Source organism: Hyla sarda, chromosome 2, assembly GCF_029499605.1.
Source record: "Hyla sarda isolate aHylSar1 chromosome 2, aHylSar1.hap1, whole genome shotgun sequence".
Classification (NCBI taxonomy): Eukaryota; Metazoa; Chordata; class Amphibia; order Anura; family Hylidae; genus Hyla; species Hyla sarda.
Genome location: NC_079190.1, coordinates 5,353,808 through 5,374,823, shown reverse-complemented (window position 1 = coordinate 5,374,823; position 21,016 = coordinate 5,353,808). Strand labels below are relative to the sequence as shown.

The window sequence follows — 21,016 nt, the reverse complement described above, 5'->3', positions numbered from 1 at the left end:
TTATTTGTCCTGCCTAACTAAGACTAGCAGAGCTACCGTTCGGGTGGTTATCGGTAAATCAATGCCCTGGCGTCACGAACAATTAGGGGTTAACACCATCCATAAAGAGGTTTCAAAAAGAATGGGGAATTTGGCCAATGGATTAATTTCTTATGTAAGGTATTAATGCTGTTTTTTTTTTTATTATTATCTTTCTGCCCCCAGCCCCCCTTCATCCGGCAAACTGGGAGGCAAAAAAACAGCATTAATACCTTACATAACAAATCAATGTGTGTGTGTGTGTGTGGGGGGGGGGGGGGGGGGGGGTGCAATGTTGTTAATCTGTTAAATACATTTAATTGATCATTTATTTAACTATTTAATTCTGGTTTGTATGTTATGGAAAATAGTTTTTCTTTCTTTTCTGTGTACAATTTTATGGACATTTTATTGTAAAAAAAAAAGGTACCAGGAAAAAAAAGCCAAGCGAGTGCCTAACAAGTCCTGCTGCAAGGATATATATCTACGGAACGCTCAAGAAGCTATAAAAAAAGAAAGGAGTAAAACGGCGCGTAGCATTGGAGAGAGGATATTCAGTGTCAAAAAGAGAAATTATTAAAGCCAAAACATAGTCATACATCGTAGATACAATGGGTACAATAAGATTGCATTAAAGAACAGTAACCAATGAGAACATCAAATGGTGTCGACCACCGCTCTAAAATATAAAAGGGAGGGGGGGGGGGGATACATGGAGAAGTCGCTGCCTTACATAAAATAAAGGGCTTTGGAATAACCATTATCAAAAAGAGTAAACTTTTGTTGTCAGGCATTAGGGAAGACAAAGGACAAGCATTTCACAAAGAAAGGTAATACACAAACAAAGGGAACACAAACAACACAATGTATATACACTGCTCCAAACAAAGGGAACACACAAACACAATGTATATACACTGCTCCAAAAAAAGGGAACATAAACAACACAATGTATATACACTGCTCCAAAAACATAAAGGGAACATAAACAACACAATGTATATACACTGCTCAAAAACATAAAGGGAACATAAACAACACAATGTATATACACTGCTCAAAAACATAAAGGGAACATAAACAACACAATGTATATACACTGCTCAAAAACATAAAGGGAACACAAACAACACAATGTATATACACTGCTCAAAAACATAAAGGGAACACAAACAACACAATGTATATACACTGCTCAAAAACATAAAGGGAACATAAACAACACAATGTATATACACTGCTCAAAAACATAAAGGGAACATAAACAACACAATGTATATACACTGCTCCAAAAAAAGGGAACATAAACAACACAATGTATATACACTGCTCAAAAACATAAAGGGAACACAAACAACACAATGTATATACACTGCTCAAAAACATAAAGGGAACACAAACAACACAATGTATATACACTGCTCAAAAACATAAAGGGAACATAAACAACACAATGTATATACACTGCTCAAAAACATAAAGGGAACATAAACAACACAATGTATATACACTGCTCAAAAACATAAAGGGAACATAAACAACACAATGTATATACACTGCTCCAAAACATAAAGGGAACATAAACAACACAATGTATATACACTGCTCAAAAACATAAAGGGAACATAAACAACACAATGTATATACACTGCTCCAAAAAAAGGGAACATAAACAACACAATGTATATACACTGCTCCAAAAAAGGGAACACACAAACACAATGTAACTCCAAGTCACTGACACTTGTGTGAGATCCCACTGTCCACTCAGGAAGAACACTGATTGACAATCAATTTCACATGGAACAAACAACACGTGGAAATTATAGGCAATTAGCAAGACACCCCCAATAAGGAGTGGTTCTGCAGGTGGTGACCACAGACCACTTCTCAGTTCCTATGCTTCCTGGCTCATGTTTTGGTCTCTTTTTAATGCTGGCGGTGCTTTCACTCTAGTGGTAGCATGAGACGGAGTCTACAACCCACACAAGTGGCTCAGGTAGTGCAGCTCATCCAGGATGGCACATCAATGCGAGCTGTGGCAAGAAGGTTTGCTGTGTCTGTCAGCGTAGTGTCCAGAGCATGGAGGCGCTACCAGGAGACAGGCCGGTACATGAGGAGACGTGGAGGAGGCCGTAGGAGGGCAACAACCCAGCAGCAGGACCGCTACCTCTGCCTTTGTACACAGAGGAGCAGGAGGAGCGCTGCCAGAGCCCTGCAAAATGATCTCCAGCAGGCCACAAATGTACATGTGTCCACTCAAACGGTCAGAAACAGACTCCATGAGGGTGGTATGAGGGCCCGACATCCACAGGTGGGGGTTGTGGTTACAGCCCAACACCGTGTAGGACGTTTGGCATTTGCCAGAGAACACCAAGATTGGCAAATTCACCACTGGTGCCCTGTGCTCTTCACAGATAAAAGTAGGTTCACACTGAGCAAATGTGACAGAGTCTGGAGACGCCGTGTAGAACGTTCTGCTGCCTGCAACATCCTCCAGCATGACAGGTTTGGCGGTGGGTCAGTAATGGTGTGGAGTGGCATTTCTTTGGGGGCCGCACAGAGGTAGCCTGACTGCCATTAGGTACCGAGATGAGATCCTCAGACCCCTTGTGAGACCATATGCTGGTGCGGTTGGGCCCCGGGTTCCTCCTAATACAAGACAATGCTAGACCTCATGTGGCTGGAGTGTATCAGTAGTTCCTACAAGAGGAAGGCATTGATGCTATGGACTGGCCGCCCATTCCCCTGAATCCGATTGAGCACATCTGGGACGTCTCACTCCATCTACCACAGATTGTCCAGGAGTTGGCGGATGCTTTAGTCCAGGTCTGGGAGGACATCCCTCAGGAGACCATCCTCCACCTCATCAGCATCATGTCCAGGCGTTGTAGGGAGGTCATACGGGCATGTGGAGGCCACACACACTACTGAGCCTCATTGGGACTTGTATTAAGGACATTACATAAAGTTGGATCAGCCTGTAGTGGGGTTTTCCACTGTGATTTTGAGTGTGACTCCATATCCAGACCTCCAGGGGTTCATACATTTGATTTCCATTGATAATTTTTGTGTGATTTTGTTGTCAGCGCATTCAACTATGTAAAGAGGAAAGTATTTCATACGATTGGTTCATTCATTCAGATCCAGGACGTGTTATCTTATTGTTCCCTTTATTTCTTTGAGCAGTTTATGTCAGATCTGGTGCATGAGAAGAAGACCATGGATCCCAGATCCAGATCCGTACGGGCCAGAGGAAGCGCCTCAATGCGTGAAACCGGTTTCTGCCCCTCCGTCACGCCCCCGCCTCACATTTTCTATCATTGCTCCCTGTGTATCTGTCCTGCATGTTGTACTCCTCCAAGTCTTGGAATAAAGCTGAAATATGAAGTTACATCCGTGTCTGCGGTGAGGGCATTATCTCAGTTTTCTCCTACGTGTATTGGACATAAATTTCTTTCTCACCAAGAATCTGTGGAGAGTAGTCAAGTTGTGCCTGGTCCACCACGGGAAATCAGAGCTTCAGAGGCCCGAGGGAACAATGAGTTGGCAAAGACAGGGGTAGTAGGAGAGATCGGAGATTGTAAAGAAAGCTTAGATCGCACAGACCGCCACAACAGAAGAGAAGAAAGTGAGACAGTACAAAACGTGAGACAGGGACAAAAGAAGCAACAGGCCCAGAGGGCCACATCAGAGAACGGAGAGAGAAGGGAAGGAATAAATGGTTTTCCAGCGATACTCACCTAGGAAAGGAAGAGGGAGCATTACAGAGGAGAAGCTGAGGGAGTATAGCAGCACCAAAGTAGAGTAGAAAGTTAGGGGTCGAGAGTCCTCCCACCCTTTTGTGATAATACATAATGGACTTGGGTATACATGGGGGGAGTCCTCTCCAAATAAATTTAAGGACATTAGATTGTAGTTTCGAGATGTCTGCTACCCGAATCTGCACGGGGAGCGTCCGGAAAAGATACAACAGTTTCGGTTCCACCGGGCTAAATCCTCCGTAATAACTTTGAAGAGAGGGATGTAATTCAATTTATAAACTTCACAAAGGGAGGTAGGAATGGAGACACCTAGGTACGGGAGAAAGGTAGAAGAGGGTCGAAGAGCAAAGTTAACCCGTTAAGGACTCAGGGCGTACAGATACGCCCTGACATCCTGGGACTTAAGGATGCTTCTGAGCATTGTAGTTCGCCAGAGCACTTGACGTCCACACATGGGGTATTTTCATACTCAGAAGAGATGGGGTTACAAATTTTGGGGGGCATTTTCTCCTATTACCCCTGTAAAAATGTAAAATTTGGGGAAAAAACAGCATTTTAGTGAAAAAAGTTTTTATTTACACATCCGACTTTAATGAAAAGTTGTCAATCACCTGTGGGGTGTTAAGGCTCACTGTACCCCTTGTTACGTTTCTTGAGGGGTGAAGTTTCCAAAATAATATGCCATGTGTTTTTTTTATTTTGCTGTTCTGGCACCATAGAGGCTTCCTAAATGGGACATGCCCCCCAAAACCATTTCAGAAAAACTCACTCTCCAAAATTCCACTGTCGCTCCTTCCCTTCTGAGCCCTCTACTGCACCCGCCGAACACTTAACATACACATATGAGGTATGTGCTTACTCGAGAGAAATTGGGTTACAAATTTGAGGGTGATTTCTCTCATTCTACCCTTTGTAAAAATTCAAAAACTGGGTCTACAAGTACATGCCAGGGTAAAAAACTAAGATTTTGATTTTTCTCCTTCACTTTGCTGCTATTCCTGTGAAACACCTAAAGGGTTAACACACTTTCTGAATGTCATTTTGAATACTTTGAGGGGTGCAGTTTTTATAATGGTGTCACTTATGGGGTATTTCATATGAAGGCCCTTCAAATCGGCTTCAAAACTGAACTGGTCCCTGAAAAATTCAGATTTTGAAAATTCTGTGAAATACTTGAAAATTCCTGCTGAACTTTGAAGCCTCTGGTGTCTCCAAAAGTAAAAACATCTCAAATTTATGATGCAAACATAAAGGAGACATATTGTATATGGGAATCAATATATAATTTATTTGGAATGTCAATTTTTCTTATAAGCAGAGAGCTTCAAAGTAAAAAAAAATGCAAAATTTTAAAAATTTTCATCAAATTTTGGGATTTTTCACCAAGAAATAAAAGAAATGTATTTCCTCTGATGTCATGACGACAGCGCTCTCTGCTGACACCTCTGTCCATTTTAGGAACTGTCCAGAGCAGCATATGTTTGCTATGGGGATTTTCTCCTACTCTGGACAGTTCCTGAAATGGACAGAGGTGTCAGCAGAGAGCGCTGTGGTCATGACATCAGAGGAAATGCATTTCTTTTTTGGATTTCTCTTTAGTATACAGCCCCTAAAAAGTACTTTAAAGGGGTACTCCACTGGAAAACATTTTTCTTTAAATCATCTGGACCCAGAAAGTTAAACAGATTTGTAAATTACTTCTATTAAAAAAATCTTAATCCTTCCAGTACTTATCAGCTGCTGTTATGATCCACAGGAAGTTCTTTTCTTTTTGGATTTCCTTTCTGTCTGACCCAAGTGCTCTCTGCTGACACCTCTGTCCATTCGGAGCAGAAACAAATCCCCATAGCAAACCTATGCTGCTCTGGACAGTTCCTGACTTGGACAGAGGTGTCAGCAGAGAGCACTGTGGTCAGACAGAAAGGAAATTAAAAAAGAAAAGAACTTCCTGTGGAGCATACAGCAGCTGATAAGTACTGGAAGGATTAAGATTTTTAAATAGAAGTAATTTACAAATCTGTTTAACGTTCAGCAACTCTGGACAGGTTTTGATAAAGCTCCCCCAGATTTTTTAAGGGTAGCACAACAATATCAAACCTATTCAAGTTGGGAATTATTGTAACCGTATGGACCTACAGAATAAAGATAACATTGGTTTCACCGTAGATTTTTTTTGTTAAAATGAGTGATGTCATTACAAATTACAATTGTTGGCACAAAAAAATGACAAAAAAGCCTCATATGGGTCTGTAGGTGAAAAATTAAAACCGTAAAAACTATTAGGGGGGGGGAAACGTAAGTGTGATAATAAAAATAAATCCCGTATCCTTACAGGGGTACTCCGGGGGAAAACTTAAAAAAATTTTTTTTAAATGAACTGGTGCCAGAAAGTTAAAAAGATTTGTAAATTGCTTCTATTTAAAAATGTTAAACCTTCCAGTACTTATTAGCAGCTGTATGCTACAGAGAAAATTATTTTCTTCTTGAATTTCTTTTTTGCCTTGTCCACAGGGCTCTCTGCTGACACCTCTGTCCGTTTCAGGAACTGTCCAGAGCAGCATAGGTTTGCTATGTGGATTTTCTCCTGCTCTGGACAGTTCCTGATACGGGCATCATGGGTCAGCAGAGAGCACTGTGGATGAGACAAAAAAAGAAATTCAAAAAGAAAAGAAATTCCTCTGTAGTATGCAGCTGCTAATAAGTACTAGAAGGACAAATATTTTTTTTTAATAGATGTAATTTACAGATTTGTTTAACTTTCTGGCACCAGTTGATTAAAAAAAAAAATAAATAAATGTTTTCCCCCTGAGTACCCCTTTAAGCGTTTAACTGTCCGAGTAGGAGGTATACAATTTGCAATTAAAATACAATTCATTATTCTCAGCAGAGAGTTGGGATGCCATGGGTTGCTCATCCGGGGTGACTCACTGTAAGACTGGGTTTACATATGTGGTGGCCCAGTATGGGATGTGTTACCCCGTGCTCCCTCTGTCCTGTTAGGCAGCCTCCTTCAGTGTCCCCAAGGCCTCCTGCACTTGTTTCCCCATTGTAAATATATTTTTCCATGTAAAATGTTATAAAATGTAATGTTGCTTTAAGAGTTCTACCATGTGATATGTCATGTGATTGTTACCCAGGAGGTACCAGTGACCAGGTGATCCCAAGGTTGGCCTATGGGCTCCCTGCTAGTCTCTCCCATGTAATCCCCGGGTGAAGCTAGCCTCACTCTCTATGAGCTCTGCTCATCCGCTAAGCTGAGGTCCAGTGCAGTCTTGTCTAGTGTGTGTGTCCGGAGTGTTGGAGGCCTCAAAGTCCAGTCCTGCAGCCGCCATCAAGTCAAGAAAGCTACAGTCACAGCTTTATGAGTCAAGTCAGTCCCTGTCATCTGTCAAGTCAGCGTGGTCTGCATTCAATTGTCCAGTCCTACTACAAGTCCCAGCAAGCCCTTAAAGGGGTACTCCAGTGGAATATATATATATATTTTTTTTTAAAGGAGATGTCCTGTGTGGACTATTCTTATTCCATCCTGTCCGGGCTGCAAAAAAAAGAGAAAACAAACTTTCACTTACCTTCCTACGTTCCCCCGGAGCTCCGCAACAGCTGATCAGTCGGCCGGGCTGCCTGCTTCCTACTTCCCTTAGCCCGGTATGTCACATGGTGCTTCAGCCTATGACTGGCCGCAGTAATGTCCTGCCTCAGCCGGTGATAGGCTGAAGCGCTGTGTGACGTCCCAGGCTAAGGGAAGTAGGAAGCAGTCAGCCCAGCCGACCGATCAGCTGTTGCAGAACTCCGGGGGCATGTAGGAAGTACCGGACATCTCCTTTAAATCAACTGGCGTCAGAAAGTTAAACAGATTTGTAAATGACTTCTAATAAAAAAAATCTTTACCCTTCCAGTACTTTTTAGCAGCTGTATGCTACAAAGGAAATTCTTTTCTTTTTGAATTTCTTTTTTTTCTTGTCCACAGTGCTCTCTACTGACACATCTGTCCGTGTCAGGAACTGTCCGGAGCAGCATAGGTTTGCAATGGTGTCAGCAGAGAGCACTGTGGACAAGACAATAAAGAAATTCAAAAAGAAAAGAATTTCATCTGTAGCATACAGCTGCTAAAAAGTACTGGAAAGGTAAAGATTTTTTAAATAGAAATCATTTACAAATCTGTTTAACTTTCTGACACGAGTTGATTTAAAAAAAAAAATGTTTTCCACAGGAGTACCCCTTTAAGGTCTCTGCATCACTGGTCACCTCCTTGGGCCCTGGCTGAACGGTATAGACTTTACCAGTTGTCTACCCTCAGTAAAGCTACCGTTGTCCGTAACTTGGCATCAGAGTCTTTATTGCCCCCGTGCCTTCGGGTGGTTATAGACTAAACCACGCCCTGGTGTCACGAATAAAAGGGGTTAATGCCATCTGCCCCTAGGGTTACAACATCTGCCCTCATCACACCCCACTGCCACAACTTTTGGCGTCACGAACAGGATAGGGGTGTTCACCTTATGCAGGGCCGGCGTTATGGCGGGGCATCCTAGGCAGTTGCCTAGGGCCCCCATCCAAAAGGGGGCCCCTGAAAAGCTTTAGGGCATTACTAACAATACTGCATTTTTTGCAAAATCGCGGTAATTTCCCCCATCACTATTAAGGACATCCCTGTGTCCTGAAAGATCTTTTCAGGACACAAGGTTGCCCGCATTAACTCTCTGTGGCCCTACATTAACGAGGCCGATTCAACCCACGCTAGTTTCCACACCAGTCCCAGTCTTGTCACCATTGGCTCCAGCCTATACACCAGTCTCTAGAGTACCAACTCAGTCTCCATGGTGTTGCGTAGGTCCCAACGGTTGACACAAGGACAAATTCCCGCCAGGTACAAAGATCAACTCATCATGTAAAGTTATGTACCACACATAGTCAGTTCACATATGGTAAAAGTAGTCCATATGCAAATAGTTAAGATAGAACTGTAACATTATTTGTTGTCCCAGTCCACAAGTTCTAAATATATACAGTTAGGTGTCTAATGTTTTCTCTCCTGCCCATGTGTACAGGGTACTCTACTGGCCAGAGGGTTCAACTGATATCTTGATAATGTACGTAGAGCGACAGAATTGATAAATGTAAAGGTAACACTGTTGTATAGTGTAACAACATATATTGAGTTCTGGGGAGAAGAGTTGAGAACCAAGGGGCCCCAGCAGCCAAGGCATTCTGGCAGCCCAATCCGTGAATATTAGGAGTATATTGTTGTCTTGAGTGGCTTCAGAAAGCAGTAACAAAGTCAAATTTACCTCATATGTTTAAAGAGCATGTATGGACATTCACAATGACATTCACAATGCCACACTCATCCTTATTTTGTTTCCTAATCCAGACCTGAGAAGGACATTGTGCATAAATGCCCCAGGAACTGTCACTAAGCCTCAGTGGCCACTTCAGTCCTCCGCCCTCCAGGACTGGGCATCGAGGACAACTTTAAGAGGGGGAGTTTGTGATGGCCCAGTACGAGAGGTGTTACCCCGTGCTCCTGCTGTACTGTCAGGCAGCCTCCTTCAGTGTCCCCAATGCCCCCTGCATTTATTTTCCAATTGTAAATATGTTTTACCATGTAAAGTGTTATAAAATGTAATTTTGCTTTAAGAGTTATACCATGTGATATGTCATGTGATGGAGGTATCAGTGACCTGGTGACCCCAAGAGTGACATATGGGCTCCCTGCTAGTCTACCCCATATGAGTCCTGGGTGGAGCTTCTCTCTCTCTTAGCTCTTGCTTCCTGCTGAGGTCCAGTGTAGTCTTGTCTAGTGTGTGTGTCCAGAGTGTTGGAGACCTCAAAGTCAAGTCCTGCAGCCGCCATCAAGTCAAGTAAGATAAAGTCACAGCTTTATGAGTCAAGTCAGTTCCTGTCATCTGTCAAGTCAGCGTGGTCTGCATTCAATTGTCCAGTCCTACTAGGTCTCTGCATCACTGGTCACCTCCTTAGGCCCTGGCTGAACTGTATATACTTTACCATCTGTCTACCCTCAGTAAACCTACCGTTATCCGTAACTTGGCGTCGGAGTCATTATTGTCCCCGTGCCTAGCCCAGGATCCAGGGGTATACCTTTGGGTGGTTATAGGCTAAACCACGCCCTGGCATCACGAATACAAGGGGTTAATACCATTTGCCCTAGGGTAACAACATCTGCCCTCATCACACCCCGCTACCACACATATGGTATCCGACCTAGGTGAACTCAGCTGATGCCATGACTGATGACAACTTGTCATCAGTTGTATGGCATCCAGCGTCCATGATTTCTGGGACACAAGCTGCGTTCCCCTGTCCGGTGCCCTCTGCTATGTCCAACCATGCGGCGTCAAAATTGAGACGCTGGATGAATGTGAACTGTCCTATTGAAATGAATGGGATCAGTTCTAGCATCAGTTTCCCTCCGGTGCAGGCCTGAAGGAAACTATGCCGGACGCCTGATATATGTGAACCCCACCTTAGAAGATATGTGGATTTGATAATGTAAAACTGTATAGGGGCTCATCTCTGTAGTGCGAGCTGATAAGCGGCTCCTCTGTAGTGAGAGATGATAAGCGGCTCCTCTGTAGTGCGAGATGATAAGCGGCTCCTCTGTATTGCGAGCTGATAAGCGGCTCCTCTGTAGTGCGAGATGATAAGCGGCTCCTCTGTAGTGAGAGATGATAAGCGGCTCCTCTGTAGTGCGAGATGATAAGCGGCTCCTCTGTATTGCGAGCTGATAAGCGGCTCCTCTGTAGTGCGAGATGATAAGCGGCTCCTCTGTAGTTCGAGCAGATAAGCGGCTCCTCTGTAGTGCGAGATGATAAGCGGCTCCTCTGTAGTTCGAGCAGATAAGCGGCTCCTCTGTAGTGCGAGCTGATAAACGGCTCCTCTGTAGTGCGAGATGATAAGCGGCTCCTCTGTAGTGCGAGATGATAAACGGCTCCTCTGTAGTGCGAGATGATAAGCGGCTCCTCTGTAGTGCGAGATGATAAACGGCTCCTCTGTAGTGCGAGATGATAAGCGGCTCCTCTGTAGTGCGAGATGATAAGCGGCTCCTCTGTAGTGTGAGATGATAAGCGTCTCCTCTGTAGTGCGAGCTGATAAGCGGCTCCTCTGTAGTGCGAGATGATAAGCTGCTCCTCTGTATTGCGAGATGATAAGCTGCTCCCCTGTATTGCGAGATGATAAGCGGCTCCTCTGTATTGCGAGATGATAAACGTCTCCTCTGTAGTGCGAGCTGATAAGCGGCTCCTCTGTATTGCGAGATGATAAGCGGCTCCTCTGTAGTGTGAGATGATAAGCGGCTCCTCTGTAGTGCGAGCTGATAAGCGGCTCCTCTGTAGTGCGAGATGATAAACGGCTCCTCTGTAGTGCGAGATGATAAACGGCTCCTCTGTAGTGCGAGATGATAAGCGGCTCCTCTGTAGTGCGAGATGATAAGCGGCTCCTCTGTAGTGTGAGATGATAAGCGTCTCCTCTGTAGTGCGAGCTGATAAGCGGCTCCTCTGTAGTGCGAGATGATAAGCTGCTCCTCTGTATTGCGAGATGATAAGCGGCTCCCCTGTATTGCGAGATGATAAGCGTCTCCTCTGTAGTGCGAGCTGATAAGCGGCTCCTCTGTATTGCGAGATGATAAGCGGCTCCTCTGTAGTGTGAGATGATAAGCGGCTCCTCTGTAGTGCGAGATGATAAGCGGCTCCTCTGTAGTGCGAGATGATAAGCGGCTCCTCTGTAGTGCGAGATGAAAAGCGGCTCCTCTGTAGTGCGAGATGATAAGCGGCTCCTCTGTAGTGTGAGATGATAAGCGGCTCCTCTGTAGTGCGAGCTGATAAGCGGCTCCTCTGTAGTGCAAGCTGATATGCGGCTCCTCTGTAGTGCGAGCTGATAAGCGGCTCCTCTGTAGTCCCAGATGATAAGCGGCTCCTCTGTAGTGCGAGCTGATAAGCGGCTCCTCTGTAGTGCGAGCTGATAAGCGGCTCCTCTGTAGTGCGAGCTGATAAGCGGCTCCTCTGTATTGCGAGATGATAAGCGGCTCCTCTGTAGTGCGAGATGATAAGCTGCTCCTCTGTATTGCGAGATGATAAGCTGCTCCTCTGTATTGCGAGATGATAAGCGGCTCCTCTGTATTGCGAGATGATAAGCGTCTCCTCTGTAGTGCGAGCTGATAAGCGGCTCCTCTGTATTGCGAGATGATAAGCGGCTCCTCTGTAGTGTGAGATGATAAGCGGCTCCTCTGTAGTGCGAGATGATAAGCGGCTCCTCTGTAGTGCGAGATGATAAGCGGCTCCTCTGTAGTGCGAGATGAAAAGCGGCTCCTCTGTAGTGCGAGATGATAAGCGGCTCCTCTGTAGTGTGAGATGATAAGCGGCTCCTCTGTAGTGCGAGCTGATAAGCGGCTCCTCTGTAGTGCAAGCTGATATGCGGCTCCTCTGTAGTGCGAGCTGATAAGCGGCTCCTCTGTAGTCCCAGATGATAAGCGGCTCCTCTGTAGTGCGAGCTGATAAGCGGCTCCTCTGTAGTGCGAGCTGATAAGCGGCTCCTCTGTAGTGCGAGCTGATAAGCGGCTCCTCTGTATTGCGAGATGATAAGCGGCTCCTCTGTAGTGCGAGATGATAAGCGGCTCCTCTGTAGTGTGAGATGATAAGCGGCTCCTCTGTAGTGCGAGATGATAAGCGGCTCCTCTGTAGTGTGAGATGATAAGCGGCTCCTCTGTAGTGCGAGATGATAAGCGGCTCCTCTGTTGTGAGAGATGATAAGTGGCTCCTCTGTAGTCCGAGATGATAAGCGGCTCCTCTGTAGTGCGAGATGATAAGCGGCTCCTCTGTTGTGAGAGATGATAAGCGGCTCCTCTGTAGTGCAAGATGATAAGCGGCTCCTCTGTATTGCGAGATGATAAGCGGCTCCTCTGTAGTGTGAGATGATAAGCGGCTCCTCTGTATTGCGAGATGATAAGCGGCTCCTCTGTAGTTCGAGCTGATAAGTGGCTCCTCTGTAGTGCAAGATGATAAGCGGCTCCTCTGTAGTGTGAGATGATAAGCGGCTCCTCTGTAGTACGAGATGATAAGCGGCTCCTATGTAGTATGAGATGATAAGCGGCTCCTCTGTATTGCGAGATGATAAGCGTCTCCTCTGTATTGTGAGATGATAAGCGGCTCCTCTGTATTGCGAGATGATAAGCGGCTCCTCTGTATTGCGAGATGATAAGCGGCTCCTCTGTATTGCGAGATGATAAGCGGCTCCTCTGTAGTGAGAGATGATAAGCGGCTCCTCTGTATTGCGAGATGATAAGCGGCTCCTCTGTAGTGCGAGATGATAAGCGGCTACTCTGTAGTGCGAGATGATAAGCGGCTCCTCTGTAGTCCGAGATGATAAGCGGCTCCTCCTGTAGTCCGAGATGATAAGAGGCTCCTCTGTATTGCGAGATGATAAGTGGCTCCTCTGTAGTGCGAGATGATAAGCGGCTCCTCTGTATTGCGAGATGATAAGCGGCTCCTCTGTAGTGCGAGATGATAAGCGGCTCCTCTGTAGTGTGAGATGATAAGCGGCTCCTCTGTAGTGTGAGATGATAAGCGGCTCCTCTGTATTGCAAGATGATAAGTGGCTCCTCTGTAGTGCGAGCTGATAAGCGGCTCCTCTGTAGTGCGAGATGATAAGCGGCTCCTCTGTAGTGCGAGATGATAAGCGGCTCCTCTGTAGTGCGAGATGATAAGTGGCTCCTCTGTAGTGCGAGATGATAAGCGGCTCCTCTGTAGTGCGAGATGATAAGCGGCTCCTCTGTAGTGCAAGATGATAAGTGGCTCCTCTGTAGTTCGAGCTGATAAGCGGCTCCTCTGTAGTGCGAGATGATAAACGGCTCCTCTGTAGTGCGAGATGATAAACGGCTCCTCTGTAGTGCGAGATGATAAACGGCTCCTCTGTAGTGCGAGATGATAAGCGGCTCCTCTGTAGTGCGAGATGATAAGCGGCTCCTCTGTAGTGTGAGATGATAAGCGTCTCCTCTGTAGTGCGAGCTGATAAGCGGCTCCTCTGTAGTGCGAGATGATAAGCTGCTCCTCTGTATTGCCAGATGATAAACTGCTCCTCTGTATTGCGAGATGATAAGCGGCTCCTCTGTATTGCGAGATGATAAGCGTCTCCTCTGTAGTGCGAGCTGATAAGCGGCTCCTCTGTATTGCGAGATGATAAGCGGCTCCTCTGTAGTGTGAGATGATAAGCGGCTCCTCTGTAGTGCGAGATGATAAGCGGCTCCTCTGTAGTGCGAGATGATAAGCGGCTCCTCTGTAGTGCGAGATGATAAGCGGCTCCTCTGTAGTGCGAGATGATAAGCGGCTCCTCTGTAGTGTGAGATGATAAGCGGCTCCTCTGTAGTCCCAGATGATAAGCAGCTCCTCTGTAGTGTGAGATGATAAGCGGCTCCTCTGTAGTCCCAGATGATAAGCGGCTCCTCTGTAGTGCGAGCTGATAAGCGGCTCCTCTGTAGTGCGAGCTGATAAGCGGCTCCTCTGTAGTGCGAGCTGATAAGCGGCTCCTCTGTATTGCGAGATGATAAGCGGCTCCTCTGTAGTGCGAGATGATAAGCGGCTCCTCTGTAGTGTGAGATGATAAGCGGCTCCTCTGTAGTGCGAGATGATAAGCGGCTCCTCTGTAGTGTGAGATGATAAGCGGCTCCTCTGTAGTGCGAGATGATAAGCGGCTCCTCTGTTGTGAGAGATGATAAGTGGCTCCTCTGTAGTCCGAGATGATAAGCGGCTCCTCTGTAGTGCGAGATGATAAGCGGCTCCTCTGTTGTGAGAGATGATAAGCGGCTCCTCTGTAGTGCAAGATGATAAGCGGCTCCTTTGTATTGCGAGATGATAAGCGGCTCCTCTGTAGTCCGAGATGATAAGCGACTCCTCTGTATTGCGAGATGATAAGCGGCTCCTCTGTAGTTCGAGCAGATAAGCGGCTCCTCTGTAGTTCGAGCTGATAAGTGGCTCCTCTGTAGTGCAAGATGATAAGCGGCTCCTCTGTAGTGTGAGATGATAAGCGGCTCCTCTGTAGTACGAGATGATAAGCGGCTCCTATGTAGTATGAGATGATAAGCGGCTCCTCTGTATTGCGAGATGATAAGCGTCTCCTCTGTATTGTGAGATGATAAGCGGCTCCTCTGTATTGCGAGATGATAAGCGGCTCCTCTGTATTGCGAGATGATAAGCGGCTCCTCTGTATTGCGAGATGATAAGCGGCTCCTCTGTAGTGCGAGATGATAAGCGGCTACTCTGTAGTGCGAGATGATAAGCGGCTCCTCTGTAGTCCGAGATGATAAGCGGCTCCTCCTGTAGTCCGAGATGATAAGAGGCTCCTCTGTATTGCGAGATGATAAGTGGCTCCTCTGTAGTGCGAGATGATAAGCGGCTCCTCTGTATTGCGAGATGATAAGCGGCTCCTCTGTAGTGTGAGATGATAAGCGGCTCCTCTGTATTGCAAGATGATAAGTGGCTCCTCTGTAGTGCGAGCTGATAAGCGGCTCCTCTGTAGTGCGAGCTGATAAGCGGCTCCTCTGTAGTGCGAGCTGATAAGCGGCTCCTCTGTAGTGCGAGATGATAAGCGGATCCTCTGTAGTCCGAGATGATAAGCGGCTCCTCTGTATTGCGAGATGATAAGCGGCTCCTCTGTAGTGCGAGATGATAAGCGGCTCCTCTGTAGTGCGAGATGATAAGCGGCTCCTCTGTAGTGCGAGATGATAAGTGGCTTCTCTGTAGTGCGAGATGATAAGCGGCTCCTCTGTAGTGCAAAATGATAAGCGGCTCCTCTGTAGTGCGAGATGATAAGCGGCTCATCTGTAGTGCGAGATGATAAGCGGCTCCTCTGTAGTCCGAGATGATAAGCGGTTCCTCCTGTAGTCCGAGATGATAAGCGGCTCCTCTGTATTGCAAGATGATAAGTGGCTCCTCTGTAGTCCGAGATGATAAGCGGCTCCTCTGTATTGCAAGATGATAAGTGGCTCCTCTGTAGTCCGAGATGATAAGCGGCTCCTCCTGTAGTCCGAGATGATAAGCGGCTCCTCTGTATTGCAAGATGATAAGCGGCTCTTCTGTAGTCCGAGATGATAAGTGGCTCCTCTGTAGTGCGAGATGATAAGCGGCTCCTCTGTATTGCAAGATGATAAGCGGCTCCTCTGTATTGCAAGATGATAAGTGGCTCCTCTGTAGTGCGAGATGATAAGCGGCTCCTCTGTAGTGTGAGATGATAAGCGGCTCCTCTGTAGTGCGAGATGATAAGCAGCTCCTCTGTAGTGTGAGATGATAAGCGGCTCCTCTGTAGTGTGAGATGATAAGCGGCTCCTCTGTAGTGCGAGATGATAAGCAGCTCCTCTGTAGTGTGAGATGATAAGCGGCTCTTCTGTAGTGTGAGATGATAAGTGGCTCCTCTGTATTGCGAGATGATAAGCGGTTCCTCTGTAGTGCGAGATGATAAGCGGCTCCTCTGTAGTGCGAGATGATAAGCGGCTCCTCTGTAGTGTGAGATGATAAGCGGCTCCTCTGTAGTGCGAGATGATAAGCGGCTCCTCTGTATTGCGAGATGATAAGCGGCTCCTCTGTAGTGCGAGATGATAAGCGGCTCCTTTGTAGTGCGAGATGATAAGCGGCTCCTTTGTAGTGCGAGATGATAAGCGGATCCTCTGTAGTCCGAGATGATAAGCGGCTCCTCTGTATTGCGAGATGATAAGCGGCTCCTCTGTAGTGCGAGATGATAAGCGGCTCCTCTGTAGTGCGAGATGATAAGCGGCTCCTCTGTAGTGTGAGATGATAAGCGGCTCCTCTGTATTGCGAGATGATAAGCGGCTCCTCTGTATTGCGAGATGATAAGCGGCTCCTCTGTAGTTCGAGCTGATAAGCGGCTCCTTTGTAGTGCGAGATGATAAGCGGCTCCTTTGTAGTGCGAGATGATAAGCGGATCCTCTGTATTGCGAGATGATAAGCGGCTCCTTTGTAGTGCGAGATGATAAGCGGCTCCTTTGTAGTGCGAGATGATAAGCGGCTCCTTTGTAGTGCGAGATGATAAGCGGCTCCTTTGTAGTGCGAGATGATAAGCGGCTCCTCTGTAGTGTGAGATGATAAGCGGCTCCTCTGTATTGCGAGATGATAAGTGGCTCCTCTGTAGTGTGAGATGATAAGCGGATCCTCTGTAGTCCGAGATGATAAGCGGCTCCTCTGTATTGCGAGATGATAAGCGGCTCCTCTGTAGTGCGAGATGATAAGCGGCTCCTCTGTAGTGCGAGATGATAAGCGGCTCCTCTGTATTGCGAGATGATAAGTGGCTCCTCTGTAGTGTGAGATGATAAGCGGCTCCTCTGTATTGCGAGATGATAAGCGGCTCCTCTGTAGTGCGAGATGATAAGCTGCTCCTCTGTATTGCGAGATGATAAGTGGCTCCTCTGTAGTGAGAGATGATAAGCGGCTCCTCTGTAGTGCGAGATGATAAGCGGCTCCTCTGTATTGCGAGCTGATAAGCGGCTCCTCTGTAGTGCGAGATGATAAGCGGCTCCTCTGTAGTGCGAGATGATAAGCGGCTCCTCTGTATTGCGAGATGATAAGCGGCTCCTCTGTATTGCGAGATGATAAGCGGCTCCTCTGTAGTGAGAGATGATAAGCGGCTCCTCTGTAGTGCGAGATGATAAGCGGCTCCTCTGTATTGCGAGATGATAAGCGGCTCCTCTGTAGTGCGAGATGATAAGTGGCTCCTCTGTAGTGTGAGATGATAAGCGGCTCCTCTGTAGTGCGAGATGATAAGCGGCTCCTCTGTAGTGTGAGATGATAAGCGGCTCCTCTGTAGTGCGAGATGATAAGCGGCTCCTCTGTAGTGTGAGATGATAAGCGGCTCCTCTGTATTGCGAGATGATAAGCGGCTCCTCTGTATTGCGAGATGATAAGCGGCTCCTCTGTAGTTCGAGCTGATAAGCGTCTCCTTTGTCTCCTGTTTCATTTATCCATTGGGAGGGTAGATCTCCAACCTGGGGCTCTGCAATTGTTGCAAAACTACAACTCCCAGCATGCCCTGACAGCAACAGACAGCCTCTAATTGTGAACGCATGCTGGAACTTGTAGTTTTTCTATAAATGGAGAGCTTACTAGTTTGAGTTCAGTGCAGAATTACAAATCCCTGCATGTCATGGTAGCTTACAGCAAAAATCATTAAATAGGTAGAGCTGTGAAAAGGGGCGGGTCAAAGGGCGGAGACAATGGGCGGAGCCAGGGGCAGAAAAATTAGCTTTCGCCTAGGGTGGCAAAAATCCTTGCACCAGCCCTGGTTTTGTGTAAGTGAAGTAAGTGAAGGGAGGTAAGTGGGTTTTGTGTAAGTGAAGGGAGGTAAGTGGGTTTTGTGTAGGTGAAGTGAGGTGTCCCGGTACTGTATCTTGTACCATACCTTGTGTGTTAAGTCCCTAAAGTAAGAGTTCCTGCGTACCGGTAGGATCCTCCTAGTGGGATATCCTATTGTCACTTCTTCCTTCTTTAATTTTATGTTGTTTGATGTGTGGTGTCCCGGTACCGGATTGCATCCGTTACCTTGTGGTGAGGTCCCCAAAGTCAGAGTCCCTAGCTACCGGTGGGGTCCTCATCAATAGTTAGCCCCTTGTCACCCCTGTAATAGTTAAAATTATTCAAATTCAATGTGTAAATATGTAAATAAAGTGTACTTACCTTGTTGTAGTGTCGCAGGACTTGCGGGTCACGTGATGCGTTCCAAAACTCTATGGTTTCTGGTTCAAGGACCTTTGGAGGAAGTCAGGTGATCGCCCACCATGCATTGTAACGGTGAGTGACAGCTGACATGGACTAATCCAAAATGGCCCTGCCCCTGCCCATATAAGGGAGCGGCGGCCATTAATCTTTTTTTCTTTCCTCGTGGGCTGCTGATGAGGACGGATCTGCGCAGCTGTCGTCAGCAGTGACTAGGCCCAAGCCTTGCGGACACGGCCATCTTACAGAACTATGAGTTACCTCAATCCCTGTTAACTCCGCAAGATCACCGGACCTAAATAGACCCCTAAATCCGGACGGATCTCTGCATCAATCCTAATTCTGCTAGTCATTGGATAAGTCAATGGTCCGCGGCATCTGTCAATCACTGCCGTGCTGTATAGAGACTGTATTACTGAGACTGTTGCTGTTAATTGGATGTACCGCAAGTACCTCAGTAAAGTTTATACAAGTCCAAGTTCATCTCCATTGTGGACCTTCATTCATTTAAGCGCGCACCTATCGTTCCTGGGAAGGGTGGCGATAGGCCGGAGATTTACCTCAGCGAATTAACCCTCACCCTGGCGTCACGAGTGACAGGGGTTAAGTTAACCCCTCATATACCGAAGCAACACCCCAACTACACTACACCCCCCAAGGCTGCTACCACAGATGTATATAAATTGTATATTTTTTATTATGTGTATAGTACTTCCAGGACCTTAGGTCACATGACTAATAAGTCTAATGTTAGGTTAAGCTTAAGGACCTTCCAGGTCACATGATGTAGTCACATGATGTACCATAATGCTTTGTGAAAGGACTGACAGCTGGTGGGAACCAATGAGCTCTAAGCCTGCCCCTCTCCATATAAGGGGGCTGTTAACCAATCCTCGCTCTCTTGGTTCCTGTACTGCAAAGCAGTAACATCTCTCATGGGTTCCGGACTAGCAGAGAGAGAGGAGATCCGTGCAAACCTACAAGACCAAACTAGGCCTGAAGCCTACCAATTCAGCAGCTTACTAAACGTGAGTCTACCAACTCTAAATCCCGTTAATCCTACGTGACTGCTGGACCTTAATAATTCCCCTAAATCCAGCAGAACAGCGTCATTCAAGACTCAGAACTTATATACTACAAGGTCCCAACCAACTGTGAGGAACTTACAGACGACTCTTCTGTATAGACTGTTTACCGTTATCAACCTGCATAAAAGCTGCAGTAAAGTTATCTACAGTTTACTAATCCTCCGGTTGTGGAAAATCCTTTATTCCTCCCTATCGTTCCTGGGACGGGTGGCGGTGGGATATATATATATACTGAGGAAGAACCCGCACCCTGGCGTCACAACAGTTAAGGGTTAATCCAACACCTTTTCATCACTTCACAGCTACACCACCTACACCCCCCAAGCTACCACAGAAGTAAGTGGAGGGAGGTAAGTTGGTTTTGTGTAAGCGAAGTAAGTGGAGGGAGGTAAGTGGGTTATGTATTAGTGAAGTAAGTGGAGGGAGGTAAGTGGGTTATGTATTAGTGAAGTAAGTGGAGGGAGGTAAGTGGGTTATGTATTAGTGAAGTAAGTGGAGGGAGGTAAGTTGGTTTTGTGTAAGTGAAGTAAGTGGAGGGAGGTAAGTGGGTTATGTATTAGTGAAGTAAGTGGAGGGAGGTAAGTGGGTTATGTATTAGTGAAGTAAGTGGAGGGAGGTAAGTTGGTTTTGTGTAAGTGAAGTAAGTGGAGGGAGGTAAGTGGGTTATGTATTAGTGAAGTAAGTGGAGGGAGGTAAGTTGGTTTTGTGTAAGTGAAGTAAGTGGAGGGAGGTAAGTGGGTTATGTATTATTGAAGTAAGTGGAGGGAGGTAAGTTGGTTTTGTGTAAGTGAAGTAAGTGGAGGGAGGTAAGTGGGTTATGTATTAGTGAAGTAAGTGGAGGGAGGTAAGTTGGTTTTGTGTAAGTGAAGTAAGTGGAGGGCGGTAAGTGGGTTATGTATTAGTGAAGTAAGTGGAGGGAGGTAAGTTGGTTTTGTGTAAGCGAAGTAAGTGGAGGGAGGTAAGTGGGTTATGTATTAGTGAAGTAAGTGGAGGGAGGTAAGTTGGTTTTGTGTAAGTGAAGTAAGTGGAGGGAGGTAAGTGGGTTATGTATTAGTGAAGTAAGTGGAGGGAGGTAAGTTGGTTTTGTGTAAGTGAAGTAAGTGGAGGGAGGTAAGTGGGTTATGTATTAGTGAAGTAAGTGGAGGGAGGTAAGTGGGTTATGTATTAGTGAAGTAAGTGGAGGGAGGTAAGTTGGTTTTGTGTAAGTGAAGTAAGTGGAGGGAGGTAAGTGGGTTATGTATTAGTGAAGTAAGTGGAGGGAGGTAAGTTGGTTTTGTGTAAGTGAAGTAAGTGGAGGGAGGTAAGTGGGTTATGTATTAGTGAAGTAAGTGGAGGGAGGTAAGTTGGTTTTGTGTAAGTGAAGTAAGTGGAGGGAGGTAAGTGGGTTATGTATTAGTGAAGTAAGTGGAGGGAGGTAAGT

General features: G+C 46.3%; 1 protein-coding gene and 1 long non-coding RNA gene across 3 annotated transcripts in view; one reads left to right on the top strand and one right to left on the bottom strand.

The window, feature by feature from the left end:
• Positions 1-21,016, bottom strand: part of PDE2A (phosphodiesterase 2A) — a 762,902-nt gene that overhangs the window by 512,192 nt on the left and 229,694 nt on the right. The gene's annotated exons all lie outside the window — the stretch shown is intronic.
• LOC130358193 (uncharacterized) overlaps positions 18,878-21,016 on the top strand; it is a 223,320-nt gene continuing 221,181 nt past the window's right edge. The window contains exon 1 of the long non-coding RNA XR_008889433.1: positions 18,878-19,536. This is a non-coding gene — a long non-coding RNA (uncharacterized LOC130358193). The remainder of the gene's footprint in view (positions 19,537-21,016) is intronic.